General features: G+C 41.4%; 1 protein-coding gene and 1 long non-coding RNA gene across 2 annotated transcripts in view; both read left to right on the top strand.

Moving 5' to 3' along the window:
- Positions 1 to 18,227, top strand: part of Metap1d (methionyl aminopeptidase type 1D, mitochondrial) — a 68,893-nt gene that overhangs the window by 29,045 nt on the left and 21,621 nt on the right. The window lies entirely within an intron of this gene.
- Positions 14,416 to 17,367, top strand: LOC114617332. The gene is made up of 3 exons (XR_003710779.1): positions 14,416 to 14,617; positions 15,014 to 15,101; positions 17,267 to 17,367. It is a non-coding gene; the product is annotated as an uncharacterized LOC114617332 (long non-coding RNA).

Raw genomic sequence — 18,227 nt, 5'->3', positions numbered from 1 at the left:
TTTGGATTATCTTTAAAATAGTTAAATTATTTTTAACCTATAATTGGTCAAGAGTAATTTGCTGAAACTTCATGTTGCTTATATAGCATTTGTTGTACCAATATGCCTGTGTGTGTGTGTGTGTGTGTAAAATATCCATAATAGAGAGTACTTGCAAAATAGGTTGAGAGCCCTGTGTGGTGCTTACACCTGTAATCTCTGCATTTAGGAGGCTGAGGTAAGAGAGATGTCAAAAATTTGAGGCCCATCTGGGCAACATATTGAGTTATAATCTAGACTGGGCCATTGAGATTCTGACTCAAAAAAAAAAAAAAGAGGTGGGAGGAGGAGAAAAGAAAGAGAAATAAACAAAAGGAAACACAAGAAAAAAAAGAAGGCTTAGTTAGGCTTGCTACTTGTAATGTGTGATTTTAAAAGATCCCTTAAATTCTGTGGGTCCCCACTTTGGGTTTTGTATGGGATTTTTAAAAATTACTTATTTATTTTTAATTTTACGTGTATTGGTGTTGCCTGCATGTATGTCTGTGTGAGACTGTCAGATCCCTAGGAACTAGAGTTACAGACAATGGTGACCCACCATTTGGGTGCTGGGAATCTTCCAGGTCCTCTGGAAGAGCAGCCAGTGCTCTTAACCACAGAGCCATTTCTCCAGCCCCCATGAGGGGTTTGTTTTTTTCCCCTTGTAAAATAGGTACATCTCAATTTTCCTTACACAAGTTGTTAGACCAAATTAAAGAATATGTATGAGATTTCTGCATGAATGGCAACAAATATGTTAGCTGCATTGTTTTTAGTACTCAGAAGGATGCAGAAGGTTTTGGCTGTGTTTTGGTGAGGGGGATAGGGAGATGTTTGGTATGATTTGGTCTTTGAAATGGTGTCTCCACAGTCCAGGCTGGCCTCAAACTCTCCATCCTCCTGCCTCAGCCTTTCAAGTACTAGGATTACAAATGTTCACAAAAGGATAGTTTTCCTGTTAAGAAGATGTAGTAACTTTTTTCTGTGGTCACAAGCAGCCAGTTTGTCTGCAGTGTCCATGAAATAACAATTGAAAGACTCTGGGATGAGAAGAGGTCCCTAGTCATTATGGCTGCCTATTAGCTGCTATATAATAGTAGGGCAGTTTCAAAAACTTCATTTCTAAATTTGCAAATAAACTTTCTCACAGTCTAGTCAATATATACAGGGTTGACCTTTGCTCTGTTTAAGTTCTCACTGTGAGCTTGGCATGGTGTTTACTGTATACAGGTATACATGTATACTGTAGTTACTGCCCACACCTTAAGCTTAAGCAGGAGGCTTGAGAATTTGAGGCTAGCCAGAGCTATTCAGTGAAACTCCTGTCTTGAAAAAGAACGAGAGTGAAAAAAGTTATGAATGAATTTTTTTTTTTACCTGACATTTTTCTTGATTTAAAAAATTTTTGAGACAAGCAGTGATGGCATGTGCCCATAATCCCAGACTCAGAAGGCAGGGGCAGGAGGATCTCTGTGAATTCGAGGCCAGCCTGGTCTTCAGAATGAGTTCTGGGACAGCCAGGTCTACACAAAAGAACTCTGTCGCAAAGAAACAAACAAACAAACTCAACAACAACAAATCTTGTGGGCTGAGTGAGAGCACTTACTGCTCTGACAGGACTGAGGTCAGGCCCCATGCCTACATGGCGGCTCACAGCCCCCTAGAGCTCCAGTTCCAGGAGCTGCGGTGCCTTTTACTGGCCCACCCTGGCTCTCCTGTACACATGCTGCACATAAACACACAGACACATTTTTTTTTTTAATATTAGAAAAGGGAAAAAGTCCTTCCTGGTTTGTTTTGGTTTCTAGTTCTAGCCGATTTCCTCACTACCTTCCTTTTTTCCTCCTCCCAGAGTTTCATAAAAAGATGATATGGGGAGAGAAATGTGTAAAACAAAGGTACAGTTTAATGGGTTGTTATAAATGACTACCAATGCAACTATATACTTGTTTGTTTTGTTTTTTTCTGTTTTTAATTAAACCACAGGAGCCCAGCCAACCCTGCCTCTTCCTTGTGCATCTTTCTTCTGTCACCCATAGTTTCATAGCCTGAATTTTACAGAATTAAGTTGTTTTCTTTTCTTTTTTCTATGGAGTCTCACTGTGCAACAGTAGTAGCCTGGGGCTCATTATGTAGCTCAGGCTGGCCTTGAACTTGGAGTAGTCCTTCTGCGTCTACCTCTTGAGTTACTGTGATTACAAGCTTTACTTTTAAATTATCATTATTATTATTGTTATTATTATTATTATTATTATTATTGAGCATAATGTGTGCGCGCAGTCATGTGCGTGGTGCAGGTCAGAGGACAACTCTCTGGAATTGGTTCTCTCCTTCCTCTCTATGCTTTGGGTTTGGGGCATTGAACTCAGCTGGTCATACTTGGATAGCAAGTGCCTTTATCCACTGAGCCATCTTATGGTAAATAGTAATTTGTTTATTGCTTTCCTTTATAATTTTATCATATACTTTTAGACTGCCAAATTGTGACTTTGTGTTTGTATAATCTATTCATACTGCTATCTGAAGCTGTATTCCCTTCACTTTAGTCCGTGGTTGTTTCCCAGTTTGAGAGCTCACCAGAACCTATCCATCCACATGGATATTGCTCATGGACATTGGGTTGATGCTGCTTAATTTTTTTTTTAAGTTTTAGATTTATTATTTTTTAAGTGTATGAGTGTTTTGCCTACATGTATGTATGTGTACTATCTGCATGCTTATACATGGCTATAAGCCACCATGTGTTTGCTGGGAGCGCAACTCAGGTCCTCCACAAGAAAAGTAAATTCTCTTAACTGCTGAGCCAGTTAAGAACTGGGGAACGAACTCCGGTTGTCAGTCTTGGCAGCAAGCTCCTTTACCTGCTGAGCCATGTGGCTGGCCCCTACTTAAGTGGCGGTTGCCCACACATCCTTAATGCATTTGACATTTTTAGACATCAAATACTGTTGTTTAAAATATTACTAGGAAAGTGACATAGATAAAATAGGTTACTGTTGTCTGCTACTTACACCTTTAATTTGAAAACCTGTGTTTTACTTGAATATGAATGTGTATGTGTGGGTGAGTTTAGGAACATTTGAGAGACACCAGACTCTTTCTGGACATTTGTAAGTTTTTAATCACTGTGGTAGTCTACCTGTGATGTATGCTAACTCATTTTATTGACTGTTGAATACTAGCTTTTTTTTAAAAAATATTTATTTATTTATTTTATTGATGAGTACACTGTACCTGTCTTTAGACACACCAGAAAAGGGCATCCAATCTCATTACGGATGGTTGTGAGCCACCATGTGGTTGCTGGGATTTGAACTCAGGACCTCTGGAAGAGCAGTCAGTGCTCTTAACCGCTGAGCCATCTCTCCAGCCCCGAATACTAGCTTTTTTAAAAAATATATTATTATTATTTTTAGAGGAAGAAGCTGGGGAAGTCGTAGTTAAGTGACTTACTGAAGGTAGACAACCCAGATCCACTGCTCCGTCAGTTACCCACACTTATCTACCCGAAGCTGTGTCCGGGAATTCATCAGAGACACCATGTTTCATCTGAGATGGCTGCCCTGTGGCTTGCCATGTTCTTGAGGTGTTAAGAGTTAGGTAAACAGGGCGCCTGAACTCTTCCTCTTGCTCACTATGTAGAGACTGGCAGGTGGGAAAAAGCAACTTTGGATAGGTATGGTGGTAGTACCCCTTTAATCTCACAGCACTTGGGGAGCAGACCAAGTAGGTTCAAGCCTGCTCTACATAGTGAGTTCCAGGCCTGCTGTTGTTACCAGGGTATCCACCCCTGAAGAGTGCAGAGATGACTCACTCTGAAGATTCAGGGAACAGCCATTGCTTTTTTGCATGTGAACAGCTACTTCCATAGTGGAAGCCTGTTGAGTGGTTAGCACATTACCTCAGACTGGTCAGTGAGTGCTCACACCACGAGGGTCTCTGGGGAAAAAAAGCACAGAAAAGGAGACATAGAAAGTGCAGACTCATCTGCAGGCCCGCAGCTACTCACACCACTTCAGAATTCAGTGTTCTGACTGTGGGAATACTCAGGAACATGGCGTGTCATGCTTATTATTTAGAAGCACAGTGTGCCACGTAGGCTGGCTGCCAGGTTGGGCCTGCATTTTCTCCTACACAGGCCAGTCAAGTCTATAGAGTGAGACTGTTTAAAAAATAAAAAAGCAATGTAAGAATACTGGTTCTGAGATCTGTTACAGAGACACAGGAAGGGATAAGACCTGGTCTTCTCTCTAGAGTGTCTAGGGACAGTCAGCCACCCTCCTAGTTCCACTTGAGTTTGGGAGGAAGAGGTAGAAGATAGGAAGTAGAAGCAGCAGATTGGACATTTCCCATTCTCTTGTTGGCCAACAAAGTGGAGTATGTTTCCCTTTAGAAACCCTGTTATAAAGGTAGCAGTATCCTCAATAGAAATCCCAATCCTGCTGCAACATGTGCTTGCTACAGGTGTCTCCTACTTTTGTTGTTGTTGTTTCGTTGCATATGTGTAGAATTTCAGCTGTTTTGCTAGCCTCGGAACTTGGCCGCATTATCTATGTTTGGATAATCCACTGCACATAGCTAAGACCACATACTTATCTTAATATAGAACTGAATTTGTGCATCCTGAACGCTGTACTCCAAGAAAATTGAGTAAATACTGTTATTTTTTTTCATGCTAAAGTGGAAAACATCTCTAATAGCTATGGGGACTGAAGTTAGCATCACCAAGGCCAGTTGTCAGCTTCTTGGTTTAGTCTGGAAAGCAAGCAGCCTGTGCCAAAGTGGTGAGGGAGAGCAGGCTGTGTGTGCTAATCACAAGATGTTAGCTGCAAGTCTTCATCGGCTCCAACTGGGCTGTAACCTCCTTCCTAGGGTTTCTAGGTTTCCTTGGAGACCAGACCAGTCTGCAAAAGCTGATTGTACCTATGGTTGGTTTATTTATTTAATTACTTTTGGTTTGGAGGTTTGTTTTTTAATGTGTACATATGTGAATGTGCCATGTACCGTGTGTGTGTGTGTGTGTGTGTGTGTGTGTGTGTGTGTGTGTACAGGTGCTGTAGCAGATGTGTGGTGGTCACAGGACAGCCTTAGGAAGCCAATGCGCTCCTTCCACCAGATCAATTCTGGAGACCAAACTGGGTCATCAGTCTTAGTGGCAAGTGCCCTTACCATTGAGCCATCTTGCTATTTCTATAACTTGAACTTTTGCACATTTTACTGTGCAGTCAACTCTGGGGGCAGAGGAAAGTAATGTATTTTATCATGTTGAGTTGACATTGTACAGAAAATAACAGTCATTTGTTTAGGGTTAAAGCACTGTATTAAATATGTAAGGCCTTATCCACATGGGTTTGATTGAGAAACTAAGTGGAGTGGTGGAGTGGCTGGAGAGATGGCTGAGCAGTTAAGAGCACTGTCCACTCTTCCAGAGGTCCTGAGTTCAATTCCCAACAACCACACGGTGGCTCATAACCATCTGTACTGGAATCTGATGTTTGATTCTAGCATGCAGGTGTACATGCAGATAGAGCACTCATCTGTATAAAATAAATCAAAGGAAAGAAAAGAAACTAAGCTCAGAGTGACAGTGTGCACTTTAATCCTAGTTCTCGGAAGGTAGTGGCAGGCTGGCCAGAGCTAAGTAGTGAGATTCTGACTTAAAGGAGGAAGGAAGGAAGGAAGGAAGGAAGGAAGGAAGGAAGGAAGGAAGGAAGGGAGGGAAGGAAAGGAGGAAAGGAGGGAGGAAAAACCTTAATAAAGTATTCTTTAAATTAAAAAAGCAAAAACTACTTGTCTTAGTTATGGTTACTGTTTCTATGGTGAAACCCATAACCAAAAGCAAGTTGAGGAGGAAAGTGTAAGTGAAATTATGCAAAGTTTTAAAAAGTATCTGCTTAATATTCATCCTTGGCGAGCTGAAGGGTTTGCAACCCCATAGGAAGAACAGTATCAACCAGCCAGACCTCTCCCAGAGTTCCCAGGGACCAAACCACCAACCAAAGAGTACACATGAGCGACCCATAGCTCCAGCCGAATATGTAGCAGAGGATGGCCTTGTCAGTCATCAGTAGGGGGAGAGGCCCTTCGTCCTATGAAGGCTAAATGCCCCAGTGTAGGGTAATGCCAGGGTGGGGAGGCAGGAGTGGGTGGGTAGGGGAGCACCCTCATAGAATCAGGGGGAGTAGGGATGGGATGGGGGTATAGGGGAAACCAGGAAAGGGGATAACATTTGGAATGTAAATAAAGAAAATATCCAATAAAAGAAAAGAAAAAAAATTCATCCTCAACTAAAGTGTCTATCTAAGGAAACACTATGAGGTCCCTGAAAGAATCACATATTTTTTGTTAGACAGTGGCTTGTCAAGACTTGGTTTCTCTGTGTAGCCCTGGCTGTCCTGGAACTCTGCTGTAGACCAGGCTAGTTTGAACTCAGAGACCCTCTGCCTCTGCCACAAAAGTGCTGGGATTAAAGAGAGACACTACTTTCAAAATAGATGCTTAATAAAATTATAAGCACATAAAATATAAAATATGATAGGAGCAAGATGGCAGACTCAAACACAGCTTCGCCTACATAGAAAAGAGAAACAGGTCCTGGAGAGAGGATGGCTCAGTGGTTAAGAGTACCGGCTGCTCTTCCATTGGCCCCGGGTTCAATTCCCAGCACCCATATGGCAGCTCAACACTTGTCTGTAACTCCAGTTCCAAGGGATCCAACACCATTATACAGACTCATCAACAATGCACAGGGGGAAGAAAAGTAAAAATAAATAAAGAAAAGGAAAGCAAAGAAAAAAAAACCACAAAGATTGAAATAGTCAATAGACACTATTTTCTTTGAGTTGTCACAGGCCCTACCAGAGGGCTCTGTTGAGAGAAATGACTGGGGACACTTCCATACTTGCTGTTACAAACTACCTTCTTCCTATGGAGGATGATTATCTTCAAGGCTAGTGTTCTGGCATGGTCACTAGCTTTGTGGGCCAAACCCATCCTACATCAGCCAGTACCAAGGTCAGCAGGAGGTGGAAGGAAAAAGACTAGGGTTGCTATGTGAAACTTCATACCCCAGACTTTCTTTGCCCCTCCTCGGGTACTTCCTTTTGATTCAGGGCTAGGCAAAATGATCCTAGGACACCTGCTTTGTCTCTTCCTCTGTCTCTTCTCCACTTCCCAGGACCTCTGAACAGATGAAGGTGTTATTGTCCATGGTGAGGATTCTGAGCCTGTGTGTCTCCATCTGGATCCCTCTATAGGTTCCAGGAGCCTCACCCCACCCCTGGGACTCAGTCTCACTTGGAACCCAACTCCCCAAAATGTACTCGTTCTTCTTGAATTCTTCTTGAATGTAAAAGGTCTCTCCTCTACACAGATTTTCATCAAATGCCTCTTTTTTAAAATTACAACACAGTGTCTCAGCAATCTGTCTCTGTGGGTGTTCACTCGGATTCTGGAAATAGAGCTAGGGTTTCTGAATAAATAATGAAACATGTGTTCAAAGTCTGTGCCTCTTCCTCCTCCTTAACCACATCCGAGATAACCCGCCAATAGCCAGTGTCACTTGTGTGAATAGATCCTCTAGTTTTAGTTTTCAAGGCTCCCCCACCGCCCTCTGGCTGTCTGGATGATTAATGTGACAAGGATAATACTGTTGACCCACTTCAGTCGTGTCAAACCACACCCATTGCTCATCTACATAATGGCATACACACTGAGCCTCGATCCTCAGTGATGCTTTAGACATTACATCATGAAAACGTAAAGCATGGGGAGTGGCTGTTGTACCAAACGCTGCCATTGAAACGGTAATAGTGAACAACACTGGCTGACCCAACCAAGGTTCCTTCTCTAGATCTCACATGGGGGAAGGGGGGAGGTGGTGGCAAGCGACAGTGTAAGCTCAAGCTACGTGTCAAAGTGTGTTCTAATATCACTCAACTATTATGGGATTTGTTGCAAATAGTTGAGAGTTTTCAATTGCTAATCAGTGATTATGGAAATGATGCTTCTGAAATTTTTGGAAAAAAAACTGGCTGACATTTTTATCATAGTTTTATTAAACTGGTGTTCGAATAATTTTGGAGACAACTAATTTACCGTGGAAACTATTTTGATGAATGATCTGATAACAAAGATCAGCTTTGACAGCCCTTGAAACATTTACAGTTTGTGAGGACAGCCTTTGCGTGGTGTTTTAAGTAAATGCAGAATTTAAAGGCGCCAAATTTAGGCTATCAGGTTTCCATGGTTACACTTTTCCAAGTTATTTTGTGTGTTGTGTAAATAGGTCTGTGAGTCACTGATAATTATTTGTTGTTTTGTTTGTTCTGTTGGTAATTCTGTGTTTAGCTGAATTTAATATAGTTCACACAGCGTGCTTTGGTTTATGTATATTTTAGTGTTCATGATTGACAGTGATTGAGCATTTCTTATGGAGTGCTTGCCTTTTTTGTCATAAATGATGTATATTGCTAGTCCTTGAAATGTAAATAAGTTCTTCCTGTATCACTGTTTAATAAACAGAAATTTTATGCAAAGAAGACTTCTTGATACGTTTTAAACAATAGGCATTGGAGAGATCTAGGTGTTTTTGTCAAGCAGATTGTACACTAAGACAAATATGTTTGAGTTCTTACAAATTAGGTTACCAAGGACAACGTAAGAGCTAATGGCTAAGCACTGCATTGACTGGATACAGCTTAGTAACTGGCTAAAAATAGCAGTGTTCTAGACTGGGGTGTGCTCAGGGTGGGGTGGTAACCAGCAATGCACAAAGCTCTAGGCTCAATCCTCAGCATAAGAAAGAAAAAAATTAATTAAACAAATAAAAATTGGAAACAGCATCTGATATAAGTGTTAAAACTGTGATGGTAAGCTTTCTAGGGAAATGTTCTCTGCAGGCGGGAAGTTTCCATGGCAGGAAATCTCTCTTCTCACCCTGTGTACAACACAAGAGTGTTTCTATATACTATGTTTAGAAGGTACTGAGGCTTGAAAAGAGGGAAGGTCTTTTCCACCTACACATGGAAGAAAAGATCTTCCACAGACCTTGCCATTAACCACCAAATCAGCAAGGATTCACCAGAAAAACATCAACACTAAACTGCATGAGTGTTCCTCATGAGTTCAAGTCTTCATGCTGCCTATGTCTTGGTACATCTGTAGCCAGGTTTGGTAGTCAAGGTGGCCCACAGTGATGTCGGGGGACATGGGGCAGGGTGCTTTAGGTTTTTGCTTTAAGCAGCGGCTCTGGGGCCCCACCTAGACTCTCCAAACTCTTTGGAAATCACTTGCTCATCCCCAAGCATATTTTTCAAACCAAGGGTTTATCCTTTGCTTCTGTCTGTCATCGCACAGTTACCATAGCAACCTGCTGAGAGGAAGATCCGTTCCGATTAAACAAGGAAATAAGGGGTTAAGGAATTTAGCTTGTTCAAGTAAACCGATGAGTACTCAGGGGGAAGGAGTTAGTTTCAACAAGAATCCAAGCGTAGTGCTCACTTAAGCTGCAAACAGTAAAATCGGAACGAACAGAGGTTAGTGTGACCTTTGTACAAGGGTGACACAGAAAATTGTGAGGTGCTCCATTAAAAAAGAGAAAGAGAGCTGGAGAGATGGCTCAGCAGTTAAGAGCACTGACTGTTCTTCCAAAAGTTCTGAGTTCAATTCCCAGTAACCACATGGTGGCTCATGACCATCTGTAATGGGATTCAACAGCTATAGTGTACTCATATACATAAAATAAGTAAATGAATCTTTAAGAAAAAAGCAAAAGAGAACTCATATAAAATTAGAAAGACACTTCTTTTAGAAGACCACCCCAAGACACATTTACAGTAAAACATAACACATTTTAATTTCTACATTATTTCCCTCTTTTGAGCCACAAATTGTCTGTTATGCTGGGAGTTGGTTTTCCTTTTATGACATTCTAATAGAATTAAACCTCAAAAAATGTTCAGTACATATAATATTAGACAGTAAATATTTTTCAGATATTTTACACATCAGATATTTCAGTTCTCTGAGGATATTAAAAACATTAATCTAAAAAAAGACATGATGAATTTATCATTCCACTAAATGTGAGCACTGTCTCCAATCTTTCCATCAGAGGTTCTCAAGTGCTGTTTCCAGATGTGAGTAGAACCCAGCCACATACAAATAAGGAGTATACATTTTATTGGTTTTAATTTTTAGATTTTAAAACAAAATCGACATTGCTTTAAAACATCTTTTAAAAGAAAAAGAGGAAGAAGAAAGAAGAAGAGGAGGAAGAAGGAGGAAGAAGAGAAGGAGGAAGAGGAGGCAGTGTCGGCAGCAGCAGCAATAGTAGGTTGGAAGCAGACTACAATGAATGTTTTTATATTAGTGCATAAAACTGTCAAATGTATCTCTATTCATATGGTCAACTGAGTCTACCCAGTTGAGTGGAAGATAAAAATTATGTGTGGCAATGTAGCTATACCAAATTCAAAGTCATCTTGAGAAAAAAAATGCATATTGTTCCTTGTACTGAAGAAGGCTTTTATGTAATTTCCCTTTGTTTTTGTTTGTTTGTTTGTTGTTGAAGTTAGCTCCCTGATTCGTGATCTTGAATTGTGTTGTCTTGAGTTTGTAGTCTCAGCCATGGAAGTCTTGGATATGTTTTCCTCAGGCTTTGGCTTTTCCATTTTGGGTTGTGATTATTGGCACCCCTTCCCGCCACCCCTACTGCCATGCAATGCAGCAAAGACAATTCCCAAGACTGTCAAAGATTTCCATTCCAATGTTTTCTTTCATTTGGCATTGGATAGTGAAGATGACATTAAGCATGAATTCAGATGGGGACTTTGGGGGTGGATTTTTGTGTGTGCTGATATTGCTATAGGTCCAAGCTGTTTTAGAACAATTATTTGCTTGTGCAATAATAACTTTACATAGTGTATCAAGAAGGAAGGAACAAAGGAGAGAATCCAAAAAGAGAATGCAGTTGACATTGCTATAAATGAAAAACTAAAATTATGTTCTCATCAAATACTTTAATACAATTTTAAAATATTCTTATCAAAGCTGTACCTTTGCTGGAAGTCTCCACATCTCCTGTTATTAGGTATTTTAACCCAAAATGACTAGCACTTTAAGTAGTATTTTACATGACAGCTGTATTTATGAATAGTCTTTTTTTTTAAAAAAAATTAAAGGACTTTCTTACTATCTCATTTTTTTTTACACGCATGATGTTTTGTATGGCCATTCTCTAAAATTGAATTCCATGTGTGATTTCTGTGAAATTGCCCTTTCTGGTCCCTATTTGTGTGCTTCAGTATAAAATTGTTCTATCACCCTCTTCTTGAGCCGAGGTGTGTGAGGTAACAGGAATGTTCTTTGGACCATCGAGAGTTGAAAGCTGCCAGATGTTCTTGCTGGCTCAGGAGTGTGCGCTCCCTGAGTCCCAGGCCTGGGTGAGATTCTCCCGCTGCTGCCTTGACAGCGCTCCTGCTTTGGTTCCTTTTTCCACTCTGGTCAGAGCTCTTTTTTTTTTTTTTAAGCTGTATTTAAATGATACTATGGCATCCAGAAAATCTGGCAAAGAAAATGATATTTTGATGACATTTTTCACAGGGCTCAACTGGAATGAATTATTACATTTTAACAAGGCTCTAATAAACAGCCCCTTTATTTCTCCTTAGAAGGGTACAGTATTTCTTTGTCCAAGAAGTGGCCTGAGTGTATGTATTGTTAAACTGCGAAAAAGCTTCTTTTCTCTAAACTTCAGCTGAGAGACAGTGGCTTTGCTCAGCATACACTATTTCCTTGTGGCTCGGTATTTTCTAATCTGTAGTCTATATAAGATGAACTGAGATTTCAACTTGAAGTAAATATTTTTTATCTTTTCACTGCATGCAGTAGTCGTATTTCTCTATAGAAATGGATCATATCTAAGTAACTTTCCCTGATCTGCCAAATGATGGACATGTAGTTTTTGCCAAAATCTTTGTCATCTTTCCCTCAGCTGTGGTTAAGCTAGCCTAAAAGACAGACAGACACACACACACACACACACACACACACACACACACACCCCCCACAGGCCCACCAACATGAGTCTCCATTAGAATGTGCAAGTGTTTATTGATCTGTATTTGTAGTCTAGGTGGAGGGTGTGTCTGTTTCCCCAGAGTAAGAAGGTGCTTGCTGTTGAAGTATAGATCCTTAGGTCCTGGTGGTAGCTACTAGTGAATAATCCCATTATCAAATTGATTTTGTTATGCTTATGGTATTTTGTTTGCTTGTCTGTCTGTGTACCATGTAAGTACCTGATGTACAGGGAAGACAGAAGAAGGTGTCAGATAGCCTGAGACTGGAGCAACAGACAGCTGAGAATCACCATGTGGTTGCTGGGAATTGAACCCAGGTCCTCAGGAAGAGCAGCCAGTGCTCTTAACCACTAAGTGATCTCTCCATCCTCAAATTTGATTTTTCTTTTCTTTTCTTTTTTCTTTTCTTTTTTTTTGTTTTTTTCGAGACAGGGTTTCTCTGTGTAGCCCTGGCTGTCCTGGAACTCACTCTGTAGACCAGGCTGGCCTCGAACTCAGAAATCTGCCTGACTCTGCCTCCCAAGTGCTGGGATCAAAGGCGTGCGCCACCACCGTTTGGCTCCTAAATTTGATTTTTCTAAGGAAGCAAATTGAAGCTTTTTCCTGAGCTGTTTCTGAGCTGGTTGGTGGTGTTATGCTATGCCAGTTGCTGCTAATACAGTTTTTAAAAGGAGGCAGGGTGTCACATAGAACTAACTTCCTGAGGGAGCCTTGCAGAGTCCTGTTGCTTTGACCTGGGAACCATTCTTGACCATCATTATGAACTTGGGCGCCTCAGGCCACCAGCCAGCCTTTCCTCAGAAATGTTCTAAGTGTGGCTGACTTTTCAGTTTGTCTTCTCCAGAACCAGGGCTCCCAGGCCTGAGTGAGGGCTCTGACATCCACAGACTATTGCCTGTCTCGCCTTCATCAGGCCACTTATTTTTATCAGCAATAGCAGCCAACCCTATTTAGTATCAGACAGCCCATCCTCACAGACATGGTCGCCTTAGAGTATAAGCAACCAAGATGGACGCTTTTACCACTTGACAAAAGTGGGTCTTCCCAATTCTGTCACTCGTATTTGACATATTTCTTTTCCATCCTGTGGGATCTTCATGACTGTAGTCATGCTTTTAGCTATAAATAACTGCAAGGACGGTCCTGTGGGATGTCGGTAGAATCTTTATTTCTGACAAGTACTTGCAGCAGTCTCTGTTACACTCAACTATGTGGATTCTTTTGGACATTGAGGAAAATGAGCTGTTTCCCGACACCTGCATACCAACTGGGCCTGTGTCCTCTTTAGAAATGTTTAAAAACACCGTAGCTTTACCATTTAGAGGCCGTTTCCAAATGCTGTTAATTAGTCCCCCACCCCCAATGATCCTTCTAGGTTTGTGAAACAGAACTGCTCTTCTCTCCACAAGGGCATCTTAGCTTGAGATCCAGGAAGCGGTGGTGGATGGTGTCCATATCCATGACTTCCTGAAATGGAGAAAAAGTGTGGACGGCATCTGGGGGAAAGGGGGCTCTTTACCAGCTTGTTTCCTGTAAGTTCAATTGGAAGACCTTGTCTGTGCAAATAGATTTCAAAATAGAGCCTGCCCTTTGACTGTCTCCATAATTACATGGCTTGCTCTGTATTTTATTTGGCAGCCAGAGCAGTTAACCCCTGGAAGGAAGGGGCTGATGGCATGCCCAGCTCGCCTTCCCAGACATGTCCATGGGAATGAATAAACCACTGTTTGGCAAAGCCCTGAGCTAAAAACACACTAAAACAGTTCCTAACTGAACTGAAACGCTCTGAGAACAGATTTAATAATGTTTATTATGACTGATTAAAAAAATTAACTTTGTCTTCAATGTGTGGATTGTAGTAAGGGTACTAATTGTTTTTAAAAATTGGGAGTCCAGAGAGTTCCTCAGTACTTTGATGTAAGCAACATCTGTCAACAGGATGAATTTGCTTTTGTTTAGTTTCAAGAGCCCTTGTCCTTCAGCTTTGCCCAATCAGTATCTGCATCAGCCTGGGGCAATCCCTCAATGTGTGTATGTGTTTTTCCTTCAACAAATGCACAGGTTATTTTTGTGAAATATGAGTTTCTCCTCTGCTTTATAGTTGCCTTGAAATGGGAAGGAACGCACCGTTTTTCCTCCCTTCCTTTTCAAACATGTACATCCTAGTCCTGGATTGCAAAAGCATCGTAGTGAGTGACTCACGCTGTTTAATTTTTCTTTTGCAACATTTGTACACATTATGAAACCTTTCAAGCAGACAGTCAATGTTTTAGGTCAAGAGGCTGGAGACGGAGGCCTCTGCAGTGTTCTCTTGGACTTCACACACGTGACGGTCGCTCTGTGGGAGCTGCAGCTCCTGCTCGGAGTAATTGGGTGGAGTCCATGAAAGTGTGATCTTTCTGTGGTTCCAAGTCCACACGTCACTACATGTTCCTAGGGTAAGGTCTTTTCTAAGCCCACTGGAGGAAGCAACATTTTTGAACATTAAACACCAAACCCTGTCAGATTGCGGACTCAAAGTAAGTTGCCTTTTTAAAAAACTTGAAGTTAATGTATTATTTAAACAAATCATTTGGTTAAAATTAAAATTATCAATGAGTGAAAGAGGCACAGTTGAAAACGAATTAGTGAAGCATTGTTGTTTTCTGTCTTGGTAATCATAAATCATTTAAATGTGGCAGACAGTCCTCCCTTCATCCAAAATAATTGCCTCCATTTGTAAAATCAATTAGATGTTAATATGCTATAAATAATAGTTTTGTTACTAGACTTTGGCATTTGCTGATCATTATGAAGAAATATGTTCAGCAAGATATTTTACAGGGTGTCTTTTCAATTCCATATTATTGCTGGTTGACATTGTTAGCTAATGTAAAGTCATACCAGCTGACTTTATTGTGTTGTTTTCTACCCAGATGTTTGATCCGTCTAAAGGAAGCTTAAATGAGGACTAATGGCCTGCTGCCGGGTGAAAGTCTGTCCTGAAAGTATACAGTGAGAAATGTAGGTGTTGGTGGCCATACTAGAAGACAAGCATACTTTGTTCAGTTTTACAAGTGCTTAAAATAATAAGCACTTTAGAGGCCCCTTTGAAAGTTCACTCAGACTTCGCCCTTAAAAATACTTGTTGACCAGAGAAGAAAAACTCACATTTTCAAGGGTAAAATTGGCTTAATAAAGGGTCATTAGTAAAGATACACATAAAACCCCAGGGCACAGTGGGTGAAATGGAAGCGTTTCATTATGTGGTATAGAATGCACGAGCAGATAACAATTAAAACAGACCCTGGGTAAAAGGCCAATAAATACAGGGCAGACTGTGCAGCGACATTAGTTATGGAAGACACAGCCCTCCCTCCAGCAAGCAGAGTCCCACAGCTCTACCTTCCAGACTGAATCTATACAAGGAATTAAAATGTATTATCTATAAAAGGCAAAGTTTAGAAATTGATGTTACCATCAAATATGAAAATGCTTAAACACATACTCTAGATTTATATCCCACATATAAATTTAAAATATGAAGCATGTGCAGTGGAATCCAGGGGACACAGAGCAATTTCAGGAGACATTGAGCCCACACAGTGTGCAACTCTGATTACCACAGGGGCAAGTGGACCTAGATGATGTTTAGGATACACCAGTGGGAGCCATCAAAAACCTCAGACCAGGGAGCCCAGAGCAGCAAGGAGTGCTTGTTGCTAATTTGATCAGGGTGTTGTTACTACTGACCACCCAGCAGAAAAGCTGTAGGATTTCCTGCACAGGCAGTAAATCCACATGTTGTTACAGACAGTATTCACTGTTATCAAGGGTGATAATAAAAATTACTTTCAGCTGGGCAGTGGTGGTGCGCGCCTTTAATCCCAGCACTTGGGAGGCAGAAGCAGGCGGATTTCTGAGTTCGAGGCCAGCCTGGTCTACAGAGTGAGTTCCAGGACAGCCAGAGCTATACAGAGAAACTCTGTCTCGAAAAACAAAAAACAAAACAAAAAAAAATTACTTTCAGTGTCACAAAAAATTCTATAAGAGTCTAAGCTGCACTCTGAGATTTACAGGCCACTGCTTCTCGCCCATTAGTACAAGCATTCTTGGCCAAAGAGCCATCTCTCAGCTCTGTTATAATCCAGTCAATCAGTAATAGCTTGAATATTCAAAATTCAGAATTCAAAAATTCCAAATGCAAAAGGCCAGGCATGGTGATGCACCCCTCTAATCCCAGCACAGGCAGACCTCTGTGAGTTCAAAGCTAACCTGGTGTACAGAGCAAGTTCCAGGATACCTAGAGCTACACAGAGAAACTCTGTCTGGAAAACAAAAACAAAACACACAAAGATAATATAACATAATATAGTATAGTATAATATAACATAGTATAGTATAGTATAATATACATAGCTTATGATCCCCTCCCTGGCTACCTTGTACAAGGTGATATCATTATCTTCTAAGGTACCAGGACTTAAACTCATCTGTCCATTTCATCTAAGAAAACACTGTTTTTTCCTGGTCAGTAGTGAATAGTTCATGGGATAAATATATAATGGCATTTGAATATCACATTACTTTGTGATAACGTGTATAGGGCACTTTTATTAATTCAAAAGAAAATATTTTACTTCAAATATAAAGGTGAAAGTAGAGTTACGTAAAATTGTTGTCAGCAGATTCAGTGTGTCTAGGCTGGGCTTCCATTGTTTAATGTTCGCCTGTCCAGTTGCTAGGGACGGGGTGGGGGATGTGCTTGTGTCTTTCTGACAGTGAGCCTGTCATTTCGCAGGATAGATACATTGACCACACTGTTCAACCAGAAAGAGAATGCTTCACAAGCCTTACCCAGGCATCCCAGTAGAGATCTGATGCTTTCATAATTCAGGTTTAAGTACATAGAAAAGATTCCCCCTGTAATGCCTATGTACTTGAACTTGATAATACTGATAAAGATGGCCTCTCTTGTGTAATCAGCCATACGAGGGTGGGGGGGGGGAATTCTCTGTGTGATAAAATTGATCTGAGTCTGTATCACCTGTTGTCTGTCTGTAGCATGACTGTAGTAGGTGCTGCTAAGTGAAGGCCCTTGCTGAGGCTGTATCTCTTCTGGGAAGTGTTCAGTAAGGTGCAGGCATCAGAAGACTCTGTGGTCTGTCCCCTGCTTCTGTCCTTGCTAGGCAGCTGCCACTCCCCCAGTGCCTCCAGCCTGGTTTCCGTCCCTCCTGCCAGTTGTTGATCTGCTTAACATCTGCCTCCCCCACAGGACTGGAGTGGACCATGGTAAGTTTCCTGGATTTAGGATGTAACATGGGGAGTGGAGGCATAAACACATTGAGTGTTGAGCAAGAGGCTAGGTCTGGATGCCCCCAAGAACGTGGTAAAGAATGGGAGGGGGGCAGGGAGAATGAGTTTGATGGAGCAGTGCTTGTTCAGAGACGGTTTCCAGATCTGTTGTCTTACCTAACAACATACCTGATGGGGGCAAGAGCATGCTGAGTCCCCTTAATGGTTAGAAAGTGGGGCTCAGAAGTTTGGGTAACTCAGATCTGGCTTACTTCAAAGGTCTGAAATTTTCATTATCATGTGCCTCCCAATTAGAGGGGAATTCCTCTAAGAATTTCCATGAAAAATACCTTCACTCATAATGTTAATTAAGCACAGGACATGTTTTTCAAGATTAAACAAGCAAACAAAACATTATTCAAAATCCAAACCCTGAAAAAGTGGTTTGGGGCCAGGCATGTGTGGACTCTGAGAGCCGCTGCGCTGCGTGCTGTGAGAGGGTAGTGTGGTGGTTGCAGGCCAGGGCTTGGAAACGGAGAGCTGCGGGGAGGGGCTGATTGTTGATTATGAGAGGTGCGGATCTCCTCATCTTTAAACCGTGGCAGGAACGGCTGCTGCCCACCTAACAGTTGGTAAGGGGCACTGTGTAATAACTGAACGCTGGCAGTGAGCGCCATCAAAAAGTGGTTATTAAATCTGAGTCACTGTGGTCCTTTTGTCTGTCATCTCTGTCTAGCTGTCCGTCTAAATCTCTATTTCTGTCTATCTGTCCATCCATCTATCCATCTATTTATTTTGAGACAGGGTTTCTTTATGTAGTCTTGAAGCTCGCTCTATAGACCAGGCTGGCCTCAA

This window comes from Grammomys surdaster, unplaced genomic scaffold, assembly GCF_004785775.1.
Source record: "Grammomys surdaster isolate TR1022 unplaced genomic scaffold, NIH_TR_1.0 136, whole genome shotgun sequence".
In the NCBI taxonomy this organism is placed as follows: domain Eukaryota; kingdom Metazoa; phylum Chordata; class Mammalia; order Rodentia; family Muridae; genus Grammomys; species Grammomys surdaster.
This window is presented reverse-complemented; position numbering and strand designations above follow the sequence as displayed.